A 9,303-nucleotide genomic window follows, 5' to 3' on the forward strand; every position below is an offset into this window, starting at 1 on the left:
AGATTCTAAAGCAGCTATCCAGCATTGGTTAACTACCATGGCATGGCTTGGTATCCCGAGGCAAATTAAGACAGACAATGGTCCGAGTTTCATTTCAAAATCAGTCTGAGCTTTTGCATCGAGGTGGAGTATAACTTTAGTCCACGGCATCCTGTATAATAGCACCGGACAGGCCATTGTCGAACGGGCTAACCAAACCTTAAAAACTAAACTGGAGATGCTAGCAAAAACAGAAGGGTTTACCAATTCCATCCCACAAAAAGACCAAGCACGCATCCTGCCCTGCTAGCTTTGAATCAATTCCCCAGGGGAGATGAAATGAAAAGTCCTGCCTAGAGGCACTGGGCCACCCGGGCACTAGAAGAAGGACCACAAGTTATGATTAAAAATGACTTAGGAGAATGGGAAACAGGTTGGAGGCTGGTACTCACAGGGCAAGGGTACGCATCCGTTAAGAAAAAAAATAAGATCAAATGGTGCCCACTTAAGTCGATAAAACCAGACCTTCAGGGCAAAAACTAATGAAATTTGTGAAGTTTGTTTTGCAGGACTGAATCCTCAGACACCCCCGCGACCTGTATGCCCTGCTTCCTAAAGGCTGCGATGAATCATCGAGCAGCCCGATGGCAGACCATCCCGGGGTCGTGAAAGAACTCAGTGACCAAACTAAAGGAGCGGCTGGCACAGAGAAGGACAGGGGGGGAAAAAACAGCTCAGCAAAAATGTAAAGAGGTATTCATCAAGTAGAGCTCGAGCTCTGGCCAGGTTCTAGCTCTACTTGGATGGAATGCCAAGTAACCCAGAGTTCTTCCCTGTGTCAAAGGATCAAGGGGCGATTTGGAGGGAACATAAGTCCGGACATGGACTCTCCAAATACTCTCTAATTTAAGATCAAACAGGTCGCAGACTCTGGGAAAATAATTCGGTCCTAGGAGGTCAACTAAAACAAAAAAAACAAACTGAGGAGGTCCTACAAAGATATTCAAAGTATTCAAAGATAGGGTTCAGTCAGCACCATGACTTGTTGCCTTACATTTTAAACAAGTTTGTGTTGGTTTTTTTTTAAAAAAAACAAACAAAACCAAACAACAAAAAAAACCAGTTAGAGATAGTTAGCTTTCCATTTGTTAAACATTTGCAGTTACAAGTTTATTGCAGTTGTGTTATATTGTTCAAGTTAATTGCATCTTGTCAGCTACACGTTTCCTACTTGTCAGGTTTGCTTTATGTTTTTAACTGATCATAAAAGGGGGGGGGAAATGTGGGGAAATATCGCGAGGTCTTGCGATATCGCGAGATCACGCAGAACCCCTCCCCTTTTACTGTTACTGACCGTTACCCCCTGTTATAAAAGACTGCCTAACCGTTAAAAAAGGCCAGTTACTGTCCACCCCATTGGTGTATGCATGTGCTTGGCCCGTGTGGCAGAGGCGCCGCCACAGAACCGTCCTCGACCCGGGACACCACGCCCGAAGCAGCGGCAACACCAGAAGAACAGCAAAAATACAGAACACTTTTACAACGTAAGAATATTTGTAACAACAGCAATCCATGGAACATATATACAGAAGAACCTATTTAGCAAAAATATATGAAATGTATTTGCAGAAGACAAAAAAAAGTCCTAAATCCTATTCCTGAAGACAACAAACTGTAAAACCTATGTACAAATGGGTGGCATCCCTGTCCGGAATGTCCATCAGTCCTGGACGAAAAGCAAGTGCCATGGTCACTCCAGTCAGGCACAGAGGGCTCTTCCATGTGCCCCCAGGCTGGCACATGCTGGCACAGCAGGACTTTGCTGCCAGAGCTGAGCCTGGCTGGGTCTGGGATGGAGCTCGTGTGGCCCAGAGCGAGCGCAGGACAGGCTGTGGATGGCACCAGACTCCAGTGCACGGGTGCCACGTCCCTGAGCAGGGACCAGCCCAGCTCCAGCCTGGCAGCAGGGGACCCACTCTGCCTGTGGGGACCACATGCCTGTCCTGCTGCTGGCATTGGTCTTCATCCCAAGGTCACAGCCTCTTACTCATCTTTTTCATCTATGTCCATGTCTTCAATGTACTCTTCCATTTCCACTTCCATCTCCTCTTCCACATCCACATCCACTTCCATTTCTTCTTCCACATCCATATCCACCTCCATCTCTTCCTCTCCAGTCTCTTCCTCCATTTCCACATCCTCCTTTATATAAGTCTGGATATCCACCTCCATCTCTTCTTCTCTGTCTATGACAGCCTGCAGAGGTGGCAAAACCTCAAAGTGGGGTCCCTGTCCCACACCAGCCCACAGAGCTGCACCCCACCTGGGCAGCTGGCGGTGTCCCCCTCCATGGAATGGCACCATACCTTCCTCAGGACAAACGGGAGCATCCTGCAGTGATGGATGACAAAATCCAGGCACTAGGGAGCTCTCAGGACTGATGGAGGGAGCAGGTGACAAGAAGGGCGGCAGGGGTGGACAGGAGCAGAGTGCAGCGTGGGCTGACACAAGGGCCAGTGGTTGAGTTGTGCTCTTTGCTGGGTGCTGGCAGTTCCACCTGGAACGGGGGATGTGACATCACAGTTCCCAGGAGTCCAGGGCCAACTGAAGTGGGCAGCGGGGATCCCTGCATGGTTGGGCTTGGAAGGGACCCTGAAGATCATCTTGTTCCAAGCTGAGCAATCTTCCCCCAGGCCTTGGGGGAGCCCTGTTGCCAAGGATGGGGCACCCACAGCCTCTGTGCCCAGCCTGGGCCGGTGCCTCACCACCCTCAGTGTAAAACAGCAGCTCCCTCAGATCCAGCTTCAATCAGCCTCCTGCACTTGAAAGCCATCCCCCTTGTCCTGTCAGCAGAGGCCCTGTTGAACACTCTGTCCCCTTCTTTCCTGTGGGACCCTTCCCGTCCTGCACAGCCACAGTGAGGCCTCCCAGGCTCTTTCCAAGCTGAGCATCCCCAGCCCCAGCTGGACAGCAGTCAGTCAGATCAGGGCATGTCAAGGCTGAAGGGTAGCAAATAGGAACTGAGAGATGGAAGCTTTAGACCCAGGTTTGCCTCTAAATTGTACAAAATTAATAACAGTGGAGGGGGAAATGGTGGGACACTTGTTCTGTTCTAACTGGTGAATTTTATTGTATTTTTTTCTTCTTTTCTGTCATGCTGACCCAGGTTTTTCTGTTGGAAAGGAAGCTTGGCACAATGTCCACTGTCTTCTCCATTTCTGAAACACCAAGCAGAGTCTGGACAGGCTGATGATGCAGAGCAAAACCTGCAAATCTACTGGTGATCCTGAGCCTGGGGGTGCAGCTAAACCCAGGCAAAAGGAATTTCTGGAAAGTTGAGCCTGGTTTCCATTTTCTTGAGTTTGGCTATGCCAACTTAACCAGTCATTTATAAAAAAGCAAATAAAAAGCTCAAACCAAAACAGACAAAACCCCAAATAAACAAACCCACGCAGACCAATCAAACAGATAAAAAACCCCAAATAAAACCAAAGGCAATGAGGAGTTAGTATTAGTTGTGAGGATATCACAGCAGGCAAATGGCTGCTTCCCACAGGATCACCATAAAAAGCCACATCTAACAGCTGCTCCAAAATAGACCCAACAGGAGAAAAATAAAAAGTGATACATGGCAACTTTAGGGGCAGCTCCACATGAAGGTGAAGGATGAGCCCTGGTACAGATCCAGCATTCCCCACCCTCCAGGCTGCTGTTTGCTCCTGATGAAAGACCCTTGCAGGACTGTGGCCCCTCTCAGTGCAGTGTAAATCATTGCCACAGCTCTCAGCTGAGCCACTGGCATTGCCAGAGCGAGATCCAGGCACCATCCTGAGCATCTGTGGAAGCTCCTGAGCATCTTCATGCCTGCAACCACAAAACACCTCAGGCTCTCCCTGGACTGGCTTTTCAGGGGAGGTTTCCATATCCCTGGGAGATCTGTTCATGCCTCAACATGTCTGACTTTGTGTACAATGATGCATTTGGGTTCCTCCCTTGCTCCTGTGTGCCAGTGAGAAACCATCCATGTGAATGGAGGATGTTGTGAACAGGAACATTTATTCCTGGATTGCCATTTTGCTTCACTGTCACTCAGCTGAACACTGTCCTTTTCTAAGAAGGACTTCCAAGAAATGTGTAGGAATTTTGGCTCTGAGAGGAGCAGAAAGCACATTTTCTACACCACATTCCCATCAGATGCAGTTTCCCTGGCAGAACAGTGATTGCCATTCATCTTCCTGGGAAGAATGTGGAGAGCCATTCAGAGATCACAGGTTCAGCTGGCCTTTGGCTTTGTGTACCTCGTTTCACATGGCCAGTTTCAAGGGCCATTAAAAGAGGCACATGTTTGTCTTGCTACCCAGAAGTGCTGTAGTTATTTCCAGGAGAAAACCAGAAATTGATTGTCCTTTGGTGTGGTAGAAATCCCACCACAATTGTGACTCTGAGAGCAGAGACAGCCTGTGCTTTTTGGGGCTGTAACAGCTGAGAGTGTGGCAGAGCAGTTTTTACATTATTCTTAGAGTCCTGAAAACATTGTTCCCAAAACAATCTTTCTCTCCTGTCTTCTGCCCTAACCTGTGGAACAGAGAAAATGGAAAGGAGCAGAGGTTTGTTTAAATTGGCTGCGGGTTTTTTAAGTCTTAAAATAGTGTCAGCCTGATGCATGCTACTTTAGAAATTGGATTAGTAGCACCTATTTCATCCCACCAGAGAGGTGGGATTGAAGACTTCCAACAACAGAACCATTGGATGTGCAAGAGCTCAGCTTTCCACCCCTCACACAAGTATCTTGCTGTACTATTTTAAGCAGCCTCAGCCAGATATATTAAAATACTGCTCCAAACAACAACAGAATGAAAATGTTCCACCAAATGGGAAAAAATAAGAAAAGTGGGTGGCAGCCCTTTCTGAAGAGCTTGTGTTGATTTTGCAAAGTTGGATGCAAACAAGGTTTGTCATATTTCTTTCCTAGAAAAATGTAGCTATTTCATAGAAATCTGTGTCTGAGGCTGCTAAGTTGGGTATGGTTTTAGATCTGGGAGGAGCAAAACAGGTTCCAGAGAAGCTGTGCTTGTGTCACCCTTGGAAGTGTTCAAGGCCAGGCTGGATGGGGCTTGAAACAACCTGGTCTAGGGGAAGGTGTCCTGACTATGGTGAATCCATGCAAAGAAACTTCTGGTTTTCCTGAGATGCTGCCTTTGCAAGGGGAGCTCCCAAATACCCCATCTAGTCTGAAATGCCCTGAGCAGAATCCAGCTGTGCTTTCTCCCAGGTGATGAGGGATTTTCAGTTGTATTTTATGGGGGATTTTCAGAGGGCAGTGCAAGAGCAGCTGAATGTGTTTGACAGGCAAAGAGGGCCAGTGTGGCAGCAGCTTCATTCAATGGAGCTTGTCCTCCTGTGATCCTGTATCACCTGAGGCATCTGGGGCTCTTGAACCCGGCAGCTGGGCAAGTTAATCATTGTAACAAGTGATAAATTAACCTGCTCCACTCTCCTTGGCATGGGTGTGATGAGCATTAGGTAAACCAGTGAGCACTTGCCAAGATGGGAGCTTGTTCTTTGCTAGGGAGAAGGGAGAAAATATTGCTTGGAGTAAATAAAGCAACTCTGCTTCCCCAGGAAGAGGAAAAGCAGCAATTAAACATGTGAGTGCTGCATGGAATAATTTGCACGAGGATATATCTTGTCTGCTATGCAGGAATGTTCCCAATAAACCATACTTCTCCTGACCTTTATTTTTCTGTTTTTCTACCACATCGTACAAGAGACTCTCGATTAAAAAAACCAAAACAAACACCTTGTGGGGTGGCATTTTTTCCTGTCTTCAGAGTGCCTCTTTCTTTTGTTCCCTCCAGGGCTCTCACTTCCTTTCTGCTGTTGTTTGCAGCACATGCTTCCCTTTTTCCTGATCCCCTGGGCTTGTTTTGCCTCTGGGTGTCATGGACACTATGAATTGTGGGATTTTTCCCTCCATCTCAAGTCTGTCTCTTCAAGTGGTTTACCTTCATTTACCTGTTGGAGTGATAGATTTTTCTCACCTTTTATGACTTAGTGCTTTTTCTTCATTCTCTAAAGCCAACTTCTCCCTTGCCCTGTGGCTGTTAGATGCCATTATAGGAGCATTCATTCTTTCCCTCCTGCTTGTCTGAGCTTCCACGGGGAGCTGAGAGCTCTTTGGGGTTAAACTTGGCTCACTTCAGTGCCTTCCTTGATGCTGCCCGTGTACTTGGACACTTGAAGGGAATCAAGTCTCAGTGTGGAGATTACAGCTGGGAAATAATGGCTCTTTGGAAGAAGGCAAGAATGCTGCTGTCAGTCTTTTCAAGGATAAACTGAGCACCTCGTTTTGGGGAGAAACAGGCTCAGCTCAGCACAGAGGTGGCTGCTGCAGGTTCCCAGGTTTGGAGGGAAGGGGGCAGCTCCTGGGGCTGTGTTTGTGGGGGGCTGTAAGGTTTGTGCTGGGTCCCTGGAGCAGTGGGAACACCCCACTGGGAGATGCACATCAGGAAATGGGTGCACAAAGGGCCTGAAGTGTGACCAGCTCTGGTGAAGGTTTCCATAGGAAAAAATATTTTTACTGGGATTTTGGACAATTTGAGGCTCCTTCTCATATCCTTTGCCTGATGAACATTCCCCCTTTGCAGGAGCATGGGGAATCCTGAGCTCACACAATGAAAATCCCTTATAATTTTTTTTCTTTTCTATTTTTCAATGTTGTCATCCCAGCAGGAGTCAGAGAAAAAGCAATTGTGTGACCTGCCTGTCTTTAACTTGGTGACAGGAACAATGCCATGGGCAAGCTGGTCAGAGGAGCATCACTGCTCTGTCCTTAATTTTCCTGCACAGTTGAGGATGATTTAAGAAGCAAGGCACAGCCAAGACCTTTCCTCCTCCTGTGCTCATCAAGCAATCAGTGCCTCATCACACTTCAGCTCCAAACACTTCTTTTGCATCTGGCTGACCTTGACTCCCCTCCCTGGATGGGAAGATGAAGAGGTGGAAGTGTAAAAGATTGGGATTTTATGGGTGAGTTGTGAAATAGTGGCTGGTGCAGGCTGGTTTTGTGGAGACATCGTGTGCTGTGCCATGGCGGATGAGAGTAAATGGATGAAACAGGAGATAAAAAGGGCAAGGCACCCAGTTAGCTACTGTTGAAAATGTTGGAAAAAAATACATGTAAGGAATATGTCAGAGATGGTCATTAACTGCACTGCAGGGTCAGAGCTCCTTTAGTAATTGGCCATGTAGTGAATACTAGAAATGATTTAAAAAGTTCTTCAGTGACTGAGGGCTTCTAGTGAATGGTTGGGGGGAACAAAGGAATACTGTTTCTGGCAGAACTTTTATTATCATTTAAGCACGATCCTCTTTCTGAGATAACAGTTGCTTTGAATAAACTGAAATATCTTTTCCATTAGCTCTGGCAGGAGCTGGATAAAGCTCTCATTCAGGTAAACTTTAATCCAACGTATGTCTGTAGAATAGTAAATTTAATGAGAGTCATCAAACCTATTGGATGAGTAAGGATTGTGCTTAGGGCAAGAAGAAAGAGTAATTAGGAGTGGAAAAACCATGAATTCTAGTGGGGAAATGATAATTGATGGTGGTTTAGGGGGAATATACATGGAATCCAATAGCACAGCTGCATCCTCTTATGGGCTGAGGTACTCAGAATACTCAACTATTTGTAGTGGGAACTTTGTAAAGCATCCTTTGTAATACTACCAGGGGCCAGTGCAAGGTTTCTGAAATGCTTGCCTACAGGCAGGCAATGTATCTGAAGAAACCAGTTACCATGCCTTGGGTACTCGACAAAGAGCGAAACGGAATGGATCACACAACAGACATTTAAAATTAAAATCAAAACAAACTTTACATCAGCAAACAACTCCGTAGAACGGGACCCATAAGTGAAATAATATAGTCTTTCACTCTGGGGTAAGACAAACAAATGAACAATTGTTGCCTCTAAATCCACAGTACTCTCTGAAAAAGCTGGAGGTAAAGATACAAGCTAATGTTTCCAAAATTAAACAGCAATTCTGCCCACTCATACAGCAAAGCCTAAAAGAATTGGAGCCGTGGATACATTCCCAGACACCAAATGATAGGTATAAAAAAGACTTAAGGGGATGGTTTGGGTCTGAACTGGGAGTATTAAATTCTATTGATCAAGAAGTCTTGCTCAAGAAAGTAAGCACTGTGAGCTCTTATACTGGACAGAGACAAACTCCTCTCAGATCAACCCTGCTATCACTTGCCCATACCCAAAGCCTGGCAGCTAACCTATTAAGCACCCTGGCCAACAATACACAGCAGGATTTTCAAGCAGTTGGTGGCTTTATGGGAAAACTACAGGGTGACATTTCTTTAGCATTTCAATGTACACAAGCTCAGCTGTGTGTGGCTATGGTCTGTAATCTCAGGAGAACTTAAAAAAAGGAGAGCTGGGGAAATTAGCACAAGAATAAACTAAATCATGGCTAAAAATGAAACTACAAAGCAATTTGAAAAAGACTTCCACACTTGGTTGCAATTGGCCAATTTCACATAGAATGAACAGAACCCTGCAGTCTTTTTTATTAACCATTAAGAATGCAACAAAATACCGTGTCATTCCAATTTTGGCCCTTGGAGTTATAAGAACTCACGTAACTGTCAGACCCATTCAGCATCATGTCTGGGCCATTTTCAACAAGAAAACTAGAAGCTGGCAAACTCTTAGTATCAAAGCATGTGTACCAAGGGACGCACTGAATTTTGTGCAAAAATGAGGTGCTTGAAAGAGAGGATCAGTGTCTGCATGCTGAGGGCAGCACTTGTATTTTTGAAATGAGCCCAGTTACTCGTGCACTATCACAGGTGTGTTATGTGGGAAGGGGCTGTGCCTGTGTGAGATCTGCTTGCACAACTATTCCAATAGAGTCTTTTAATGAAACTACTAATGGTACTAACTGCTCTATTTGTAATTTCACAACCAAAAGTGGATGCGACTTCAGCTGCACCACACAAGAACTTCTCTAGAGATGCTGCAGAATGCACATGATGGGTATCAACAAGCGCCCAAATTCCAAACTGGACGGGACGCTAACGTTCTAAAGCAAATGACGTACCAGCCTGATATAGAATGGCTAGTGGCAGGAGTCCAAAATGCATCTCACAGAGCCTGATGGACACTCAAATCCGGTATCAAAGTTGTTACCGAAATCATCACCAAAATAGAGAAAGAAAGAGAATATCATGAGTCAAATGTCTTCTTGTGATGGACAAATCTGGAACCACCAAGAGCTCCTCAGCAAACCAGTTCTAATTTTAAAAAAA

Source organism: Agelaius phoeniceus, chromosome 7 (genome assembly GCF_051311805.1).
Source record: "Agelaius phoeniceus isolate bAgePho1 chromosome 7, bAgePho1.hap1, whole genome shotgun sequence".
NCBI classification, from domain to species: domain Eukaryota; kingdom Metazoa; phylum Chordata; class Aves; order Passeriformes; family Icteridae; genus Agelaius; species Agelaius phoeniceus.